We start from the raw sequence: 10,318 nt of genomic DNA, 5'->3' as shown, positions 1-10,318 counted from the left end.
AATACCTCTACTCAACAAAAGAGGTAGCCAGAGGTCAGGACACTATAGGCCAGTTATGTTTAATATTTGCCCTTGGGTAAAAGCTGAAATCCATTGGAGTCATAGTGTCGTACAGCACTGAAACAGACCCTTTGGTCCAACCAGACCATGCCTATCATAATCCCAAACTAATCTAGGCCCACATGTTTGCACTTAGCCCATATCCCTCCAAACATTTTTTATTCATGTATTAACCAAAAGTTTTTTAAACATTGTAACTGTGCCCACATCCATTACTTCCTCTGGAAGTTCATTCTATACACAAACCACTGTCTGTAAAGAAAAATTGCCCCTTAACTCTTTTAAGTCTCTCTCCCCTCACCTTAAAAATATGCCCCTTAGTCTTGAAATTATTAAGGAATTTATAGCAGGACATTTAGAAAATTGTAATATTATCAGACAGAGATAAAATGGTTTTGTGAAAGGGAAATCATGATTGGCAAATTCATTAGAGGTCTTTTAAGCTGTAACAAGCACAATGGATAAAGTGGAACCAGTAGCTGTAATGTATTTGAAATTCCAAAAAGTAGATGATAAAGTGCTACACAGAAGGTTACTGTGCAAGGTGAGAGCTCATGGTGAAGCGGGTCATGCAAAAACATGGATAGAGGACTGGTTAATGAACAGGAAGCAAAGAGTTAAGATAAATGAGTCATTTTCAAGTTTGTTGAATGTAACTATTGGACTGTCACAACCTACAAGAATTGGTGCTGGGCCTCAACTTTTTAGAGCCTGCCCGCCCGATAACTGCTTCACTGTCATCTGTATTATCTTCAATCCTCCCAGAATCCATAGTAAGAAATGTGAGGAATAGGTCCTTCTTCATATATACTCTGTCTTGGCACTTCTGTTCAAGACAACATCATTAAGTCTCTTGGAGACAGTAAGGACTGCAGCTGCTGGAATCTGGAATCAATAAATGTGGAGCCGGAAATGCACAGCAGGTCAGACAGCATCCGAAGAGCAGAAAAGTCAACGTTTCAGGCCAACAAAAGGTTTCGGCCCAAAACATTGACCTCCCTGCTCCTCGCATGCTATCTTACCTGCTGCGCTTTTCCAGCTCCACATTCATTGATCATTAAGTCTCTTCTCAGTTTCCTTTGTTCCAAGGCCAACAACTCCAACCTATTTCTGTGCATCGCAGAACTTCTCCAGTTTGAACAACATGTTCAGTGTGTGTCCTTTGTAACTTCTTTCATTCAATCGTATCCTTCCTGCACTGTGGTGATTAGGACTCTATATGCTGCTTTAACTGTGGTCTAACATGTGTTTTACACAATAAAACCAAAAAATTCCTGGAAACGTTCAGCAGGTATGACAGCTTCTGTGGAGTGGGAAGAAAAGTTAACTTTTCAGAACTTTGGCCTCCATCAGAATGGATTGATGAAAGGTCCTGAGCTGAAATCTTGAAACCTTTTCCCTTGATCTACATCATTTTGACAACCTCTATCAAATTACCTTTCAGTGGTAGGAACGAGAGTGTCTTTGTTGTTCTTAATCTTAAACTGATGATTTGAAAAGTGAATGATCAAATCCCGTATGGGGCTGTTGTGAATTTGAATTCTGGAAAAAGTCTGGAATTAAAAGCCTCCAAGATCGAATGATAAACTTCTTTCTGCTACTGCAGAGCCCATATGTATCTCAGTTTCATCGTAGTTGTTAACCATTTAAGACGTTGTGATACAATGGTACTTTTCAAAGTTTTTCAAGACACAAAATATTAGGCAACATTGTAGCAGTGTACTGAACAATGGCCAAAATTGTGGTAAATGGATATTAGTGTAGGCAAATTGGAGATCACACACCTTGGACTAGTGAAGGATAACCCATTCCAATTCATTCATTATCCAATTGCAGTCTTCATAAGTGTGACATATTGTCCGATCAAACTCCACACAATTGCACAGATTCCTAATTATGGGGTCTGCTCCACAGACATCATGGGATTTGAACCCATACTTCCCCTGCATTAGCCTCGGCCTTTAGACTATGACTGTACTACCATTATATCATATGTATTGCTACAGTTTAAGAAGGCAACTCACCAACCATCAATCTTTCCTCAAGATTACTTCCTTCATCCCAGGAACTGGCCCTGTAACATTCTTTGAACTGTCAACAAGCAAGTGTATCTCTCCTTAAGTAAGATGGCCAAATCTCTTCAGATTTATTGAGAAAGATTGCAGGGGTGAAAACAGAGGCAGCAGAATGGAACCACAGAGTGTGAATTTTTCTTTTATTCATTTTGTTCGCAGGGTGCGAGCAGTATTGGCTAGGCCAGTATTTATTGCCAATCCCAAATTGCCCTTGCGAAGATGGTTGGTGAGCTGCCTTCTTAAACTGCAGCAATACATATGGTATAATGGGAGTGCAGTCATAATCTAGGGGCCGAGGCTAATGCAGGGGGAAGTGTGGGTTCAAATCCCACTACAGCAACCGGTGGAATGCACTTTTTAATTGAAGTGCTGAATATTATTTAAGTGGAGAACGCTGCAGTACAGGGGATTTTGAGAGTCCTGATGCACAGATCACAAAAGTTCAATGGGTAATAGGGAAGTCAAGTGGAATGTTGGCTTTTATTTCATGAGAATGGAGCATTAAAATTGGGAAGTTGCACTAAAATTATTCAAGGCCCATTTGAGGCCACATTTAGAACACTGTGTACAGTTTTGGTCGCTTAATCTAACAGAAGATATATTGCCAATCAGTCAGTAGAGGAATGTTTGCTATTATACACATAGGTTACAGCATGCAATCATCATTCCAAATATACTTGACAACACTGAGACTGACCCACTTTCCTGCTTAGGCACCCATAACCCTTGACTTCTTTGTTGATCATAGATCTGTCTAACTCAGCCTAGAGTGTATTCGTTGACTTATCCTCCAATGGAGTACAGAATTCTAAACTTTAAAGATCTTTTGGGAGAAAAAATTTCTCTTCATCTCTGTCTTAAACTGCAGGCTACTTATTCTGAAACTGTGCCACCAGTTCCAGGCTCTCAGAAAAGTGGAAACATCTTCTCAGCATCCATCTCCCTTAAAATTTTATACATTTAAATAAGATCATCTCTCATTCTTCAATAGTGGCCCAATCTGCTCAATCTTTCCTCAAGACAATTATCTTCATCCCAGGAACTGACCCAATAACATTCTTTGAACTGTCTATAAGCAAGTGTATCTCCCCTTAAGTAAGATGACCAAAGCTATAAATGGTACTCTAAATACAGTATCAACAAACATGATATCATTACAGCAATAATGGGGGAAGTCAGTACATTTTCAAAATCAAAAACATGGCAGACAGTAAAGAAGTAATCAGGAATCCTACTTCAGGTACAGCAGGGAATGACATAACTATAAGGAGTGTATTGATTAAACCAAAAAAAGGTAATAATATGCAGGTAAATAAAGCATCAGTGCTGTGGGGCAAGTTACAGTGTGTGAATATGAGTTCTATTTCTGAATGCACAGAGAGTAAGAAATAAATTAAATGAGCTGCAGGCACATATTCGAATTGGAAATTATGACAGAGTAGCCATTACTCAGAAATGGCTGTAGGATGGTCAGGAATGGGAACTAAAATATCAGGTTATAAGGCTTACAGGACGGATAGGGAAATCAATAGAGGAGGAGCGATAGCCTTACTGATTAGAAACAAAATCACTTCAAATGTGAGGGAGGATATAATAAGGGGAACACAAGGATCTAAAACTCTAATAGGTGTCGTGTACAAACACCCACCACCACCACCGGTAGCAGTTCTGAAGTGATAAATTGTATAATTACAGAAATGAGTGTGTAGCACAGGCAGAGTCATATTATGAGGGGATTTTCAATTTAACATTGATTGGGAGAAGCAGACAACCACCTATCAAAAATGGAATGAGTTTCCATACTTTATCTTGAATAGTTTCCTACAGCAATTTGTCCTGGACGCAACAAGGGGACAAGTAATATTGAATTTAGTAATGAGGTGGATTTAATTAGTAACCTAATTGTGTATGAACATTTATCAAATAGTGAAAGTAATATGATTGAGTTCAATGTAGCGTTTGAAAGTTTCAGTGAGTTCTAGATTTGAGCAAGGCTAACTTTAATTAGATGAGACAGAGACTGTTCACACTAACTGGGATAGTCTGCAAATGAGTAAAAACAACTAAAGAACAGGGAGGAGGCTAAAAGCATCATTTAACACTATGCAAAACCAGATTGTACCCCAAGAGGGAAATGCTCCACTAAACAAGAAAAACAGTCATGGACAACTAAAGAGATAAGGGACAGCATATAACTAAGAAAATGGGCTTATAAAAATGCAAAAAAGAACACACATCCTGCTGAATGGAAAAGATACAAAGGCAGGTAAAGAGCCACAAAGCAGCTTATAAAAGCTACTAAATGGGATTATGGAAGGAATCTTTCATGTGAAAGGAAAGGACATCAAAATCAATAAGAAGAAATTTTACAATTAAAGGGAAAGTGTGTGGTCAGGAGCAAAGTTGACTGACTAAAGACTGGAAGTGAGGATATTGTCAAAGACTGTGGGGAAATATCATATATGTTAAAAAATTCAATAACTCCAGGGGAAGACAATGGCTCAGTGATATTATCGCTGGATGTTTAATCCAGAGATTCAGGTAATGTTCTGCAGACCCAGGTATGAATCCTGCCATGGCAGTCGGTGGAATTTGAATTCAATAAAAATCAGGAATTAAGAGTCTGATGATGATCATGAATCCATTGTTGGGAAAACTCCAATGTCCTTTAGGGAAGGAAACTGCCATCATTATCTGGTCTGGTCTATTTAGGACTCCAGACACACAGCCAATGTGGCTGACTCTTAACATGGCCTCTGTGCAATTAGGGATGGGCAAGAAATGCTGGTCGAGCCAGTGATGTCCTCATCCTATCCTGTGAATGAATTAAAAATTACTTTGCCTCAGTATTTATATTAGAAAAGGAGGACAGATTGCCGGAAGTCCCAAGTGAATTAATAGTAGATCAGGGACAAGGGCAGAATAGAATTAATATATGTTAAAAACCAAAAGAACTACAGATGCTGGAAATCGGAAACAAAAACAGCAATTGCTGGAAAAACTGAGCAAATCTGGCAGCATCTGTGGAGAGAAATCAGAGTTAACATTTCAGGTCCAGATGTTCTGAAGAAGGATCACTGGACCCAAGACATTAATTCTGATTTCTCTCCACAGATGCTGCCAGACCTGCCAAGTGTTTTCAGCAATTTCTGTTTCTGTTTTTAACTTAAATAAAACATTGTTAATGAGGAAACTAATGTAATTAAAGAGTGACAAAGCCCCAGGACCTGAAAGATTACACTAGAAGGTGATAAATGAAGTAAGGGAACACATTGTAGATACTCTAACTATAATCTTTCGAAGTTCCTTAGGTTTAGGAATCGCCCCTCCTGTTTGGAAAATTACACATGTCACTCCACTTTTTAAGAAGGGCGACGGAGGAAAACAAGGGAATTACAGACCAGTTAGCCTAACATTTGTTGTGGGGAAATTGTTGGAGTCTATAATCAAAGGTGGGGTAACTGAACACCTTGAAAATTTTCAGTTAATCAGGGACAGCCAGTATGGATTCATGACAGGTAGGTCAGGCCTGACAAACCTCATTGAATTATTCGAAGAGGTGACTAAGGAAGTGGGCAGGGGATTGTCTATGGATATTGTTTAAATGGATTTCCAGAAGGCATTTGATAAATTACCACACAGGGGTTGTTAACTAAGGTTACAGCCCACACAAATGAAGGAAAATTACTGACAATGGCTGGGAAGCTGGTTGAATGGCAGGGGACAGAAAGTAGGGATAATGGCTGGGTGCTAAAATTGAAGGGATGTGACCAGTTGTGTCCTAAAGGATCTATATTAGGGCCTCAATTATTCATATTATTTATTAACAACTTGGATAATGGAATTGAAGGTCATACATGCAAATTTGCTGATGATAAAAGCAGCATTTTGGACAGTGTAGATGATAGCATAACATTACAAAGGGATATTGATAGAGTAGGTGGAAGGGCAAACTGTGACAGATGGTGTTCAATATAAGCAAATGTGGGGTTATCCATTTTGGACCAAGAAAGGATAGATCAAGGCATTTTATGGATGGTATGAAGTTAAATACAAAGAATGCCCAAAGAGATTTGGGACTTTGGGCCTATAGTCATGAGCACATGCAGAAAATAATCAAGAAAGCTAATGGAATGCTAGCGTTTATATCTAAAGGACTGGAATATAAGAATGCTGCAGTTATACAATACCCTGCTTAGCCCCCACTTTCAGTACTGAGACCAGATTTGGGCACTATACCTTAAGAAGGATATATTGACCTTGGAGGGAGTACAATATATGGTTACGAGTATGATACCTGGACTTCAGGAGTTAAGTTATGCGGAGAGATTGTACAAATTAGGCCTTTTCTTTTCCAGAGTTTAGATGGTTAAGGGTGATCTAATTGAAGTTATGAACAGACCAGTTTAGATTCAAATACCAGGGAGAGGGATGGAGTTAGCAGCTGGGGAAATATAGTTTGGAGTGTGGACTGAAAACAACGGCTCCAGTATTCCCAATATTTAATTAGAGGAAGTTTCAAATCATCCATAATTTGGCAACAGTGGAGGTGTCAAGAGAGGAGGTATTGAAGTTGAGATGGGTATCAACAGCACACGAACATAGTGAAAACTAACGCTGAGCTTTGGAATGTTACTGGCATGGACAGTGTGAATTAGGAGGGATTTGGGGCTTCCAAGAGAGAATAGATCATTACCTTAAAAGGAAGAATGTGCAGGCTATCATGTTATCACCTTTGGAGCAATGTGGCTTTAAGAGATCAACATGCAAATAAGTCAAGGCCGTGAATACCACGTGTTCACAGAACTCAAACTCACTGCTCTACAGCACTTGAGGCAGTCTGTGACTGGAGATTACTGTAGTATATATATTTATTGGTTTAGCTGTAATTAAACCCACCAGAGATTTTCAAGTAAATAGAAAACACATTCCTTATTTGTGTTATACTGAGGTAACACAAGAATAATATTAGATGGTGCACACCCCTTGAAATTTCTTATTTTTTAAAGAAATCAGCGTTAAAAGCTTGAAGGCCAAGATGAGCAGCAAACAAAACAATCACAAGTTCCCAAAGTAGGAAACATGGAAGCTGATAAGATTGCTTTGCAAATTCAGTATCTCCAAGTTTTCTAGGTTGGTGCAGGCAGCCAACTGATTCAATCCCACCCTATGGAAAAATTATCCCAAATTTGAACTTACTTTGGGAATTAGCCCCACACTGAACTAAGAGAAAGCAGACGTCAATTTAAAAAATGAGAAAAGGGGGCGATTCAAAAAGGAGTATTCAAAAACAGTGCAGCAGAACAAGCCCTCTAACAAGCTTCAAGACCATTGTAAAAATGGATACTAAGATGTAAGAGGTGACATCTATATTTTTTGGACTATGGACTGAAATTGAGCAAAATGGACACTGCTTTAAAGGGGACAGTATAGAGGGTGTTGGAAAGATAGGAAAAGTTAACTGATGCATTGAGACAATAGGCAGAATCCTACAGGAGACTGAGCGACATAACCAATGGTCAGGCAAAATCAAACAAGAAGTCAGGCAAGGGCTTCCTCAATGTTGGGATCATCTTGCTCCATCTTTGATGCTTCTGCTGAGCAGCTGGGCAAGTTTCTTATTAGGCAGTGCCAAAGTGTCAATTGCGGACAATTACAACTTGTTAAACACTTTATTAATGCTGCAACTCATTTCATTAATATTCAGTTTCCCATCTTACCAAATGTGTTGAACTTTGAGAATTCTTGACATGGAAGTGAACGGCTTTCATGTTGGACACTGGGCAACAGCATCTTACAGCAGGCTCCATGGGCATCAGCCCCACACACAGACATTGGTGTCCACATGCCAGCCTCATGGCACATCGCTGATCCATTTATAGATCATTTCAGTGCTGCTCCTCAGGGTAACTGTCATTATAACAGTGCAACAAGGACACTGTGTGTTCAGGAGCACACACCTAGCTCACGGACTAGAGCAGGATTTATCTCCAGCCTGTTGTCTTGCTGTCACAGAGCTCGCTCACTCTGAGCCTACCCGGATACTCACAGCATCACTGTCTCGTTTTGCCATTTAGCACAGCCACAAAGCCAGGAAGCTTGTCATTGTTGTCAGTACTCCTCAGTCAAGGGGGATAGCTTGTACTCATGGGGGTCCCAGTAACAGTAAGTCACGGGCAGCCTTTGATACCAGTCCAGGGGCATGGATACAGTCAGTCAGCAGGATCCTCTCATGGGTGAGGAACCAAATGTCACGCAGCCTACTACCCTCTTTCTGCCTTATTATGGGCTGTTTTCCTCCTGCCATGAGAGTGAGATAGGTATTCTAAAAGGTGAAAGTGGGCGACACAGTACTACGTTTGGTGCATGAGGAGAGGTGGCCGAGCGAGTGTGCAGGCGGCACATTGGGTACACAGTGTTAATGGTATTGGGGATTGATGTGGGCAACATCAAGTGAGGGAAGGCTTTGCAGGCAATAGTGGAAGTAGCAAAGCATGAGCCTCAGTGGGAGGTGGGTACAGTAGCAGAGCGTAAGTGAGGTATGGGAGAGAAGATATTAGCACTTACACTGGTGGAGTAAAGAAGGTCACAAATATTCTTCTTACACTGCTGGCCAATCTTCCAGACAGCTGAAACTATACTGACCCAATGGCAACCGCGAACCAAGCTGTCAAGGTTTAGTGTGACAGGTTCCACTGCTGGTCCTGGGGATAGAGGATTTTCTGCATCTATACCACTCTGGCCAGCAGGATCTGAAGGATACTATCTGTTTCCATTTCCCTCTGTTTGACATTTCCAAGATGAATGTCAGGAAGCCTGCAGGGCACCTCAGGACAATGTGCTCCAATTTTAGCAGAATGGCTTCTTAAAGATGGTGCAGGTGCAAAGCATACCTACCTTTCAGTAAATATCCGATGTCTGGTGAGTAGTTCCAGGAATGTTGCATGGTAAGATGGAGCTAGAATCAGATGCAAGGGAAGCCATAAGGGTAGGATAGGTTGTTAATGGAGCAATCTACAGTCTTGCAGTGAAAATCCCCCCAAAAAAGTTGATGCAACTAACACAGTCAAAAAAAGCAAGGTTCAGCCCAATGTTAATTTTTGAAGTCCTTGAGTTCAAGCAAAGTGGCAGTATTTGTTATGGGTTCAGGAGAGGTCAGCAGAGCAACAACCCTCTGTTTGGCCAGGGTGTAGCCTACGTAGGGAGTCGGGTCGCAACCGGAAACCGCATGGCCAGAGCTGAACGCATGGGCCATGTCCTGCAGTGACAGCAGGTTGAGTGTGGGCCGGTGAGGGGGCAGTGGTGAGAACTGGCCGGTGAGGGGGCAGCGAGAGCGGGCCAGAACAATGTCAGTGGTGAGAGTGGGGCCGATGAGGGAGCGATGGTGAGAGCGGAGCTGGTGAGGCAGCGACGGTGAGAGCGGAGCTGGTGAGGCAGCGACGGTGAGAGCGGAGCTGGTGAGGCTGCGACAGTGAGAGTGGGGCCAGTGAGGCAGCGACGGTGAGAGCGGCGCTGGTGAAGCAGCGACGGTGAGAGCGGGGCCAGAGAGAGAGCGATGTTGACAGCGGGGAGGTGAGGCAGCAATGGTGAGAGCGGGGCCAGTAAGGCAGCGACAGTGAGAGTGGGGCCAGTAAGGCAGTGACGGTGAGAGTGGGGCCAGGGAGGCAGTGACGGTGAGAGTGGGGCCAGTGAGACAGTGACGGTGAGAGTAGGGCCGGTGAGACAGTGACAGTGAGAGCGGGGCCGGTGAGGCAGCAACAGTGAGAGTGGGGCCAGTGAGGCAGTGACGGTGAGAGTGGGGCCAGTGAGACAGTGACAGTGAGAGTGGGGCCAGTAAGGCAGTGATGGTGAGAGCGGGGCCGGTGAGGCAGCGACAGTGAGAGTGGGGCCAGTGAGGCAGTGATGGTGAGAGTGGGGCCAGTGAGGCAGTGACAGTGAGAGTGGGGCCAGTGAGACAGTGATGGTGAGAGCAGGGCCAGAGAGGGAGCGACGGTGAGAGTGGGGCAGCTGAGGGAGGAACGGTGAGAGCGGGGCCGGTGAGACAGTGATGGTGAGAGCAGGGCCAGAGAGGGAGCGACGGTGAGAGTGGGGCCAGTGAGGCAGCGAGAGTGAGGGCGGGGCCGGTGAGGCAGCGAGAGTGAGGGCGGGGCCGGTGAGGCAGCGATAGTGAGGGCGGGGCCGGT

General features: G+C 42.8%; 1 long non-coding RNA gene across 1 annotated transcript in view; it reads right to left on the bottom strand.

Annotated features, from left to right (window-relative positions):
* Positions 1-9,043: 9,043 nt before the first annotated feature.
* LOC125482955 overlaps positions 9,044-10,318 on the bottom strand; it is a 3,847-nt gene continuing 2,572 nt past the window's right edge. Inside the window, exon 3 of the long non-coding RNA XR_007261948.1 lies at positions 9,044-9,093. This is a non-coding gene — a long non-coding RNA (uncharacterized LOC125482955). The remainder of the gene's footprint in view (positions 9,094-10,318) is intronic.

This window comes from Rhincodon typus, chromosome 4, assembly GCF_021869965.1.
Source record: "Rhincodon typus isolate 14 chromosome 4, sRhiTyp1.1, whole genome shotgun sequence".
Taxonomy (NCBI): Eukaryota; Metazoa; Chordata; class Chondrichthyes; order Orectolobiformes; family Rhincodontidae; genus Rhincodon; species Rhincodon typus.
The sequence above is the reverse complement of the archived record's forward strand: the minus strand, read 5'-3'. Positions and strand labels throughout refer to the sequence as shown.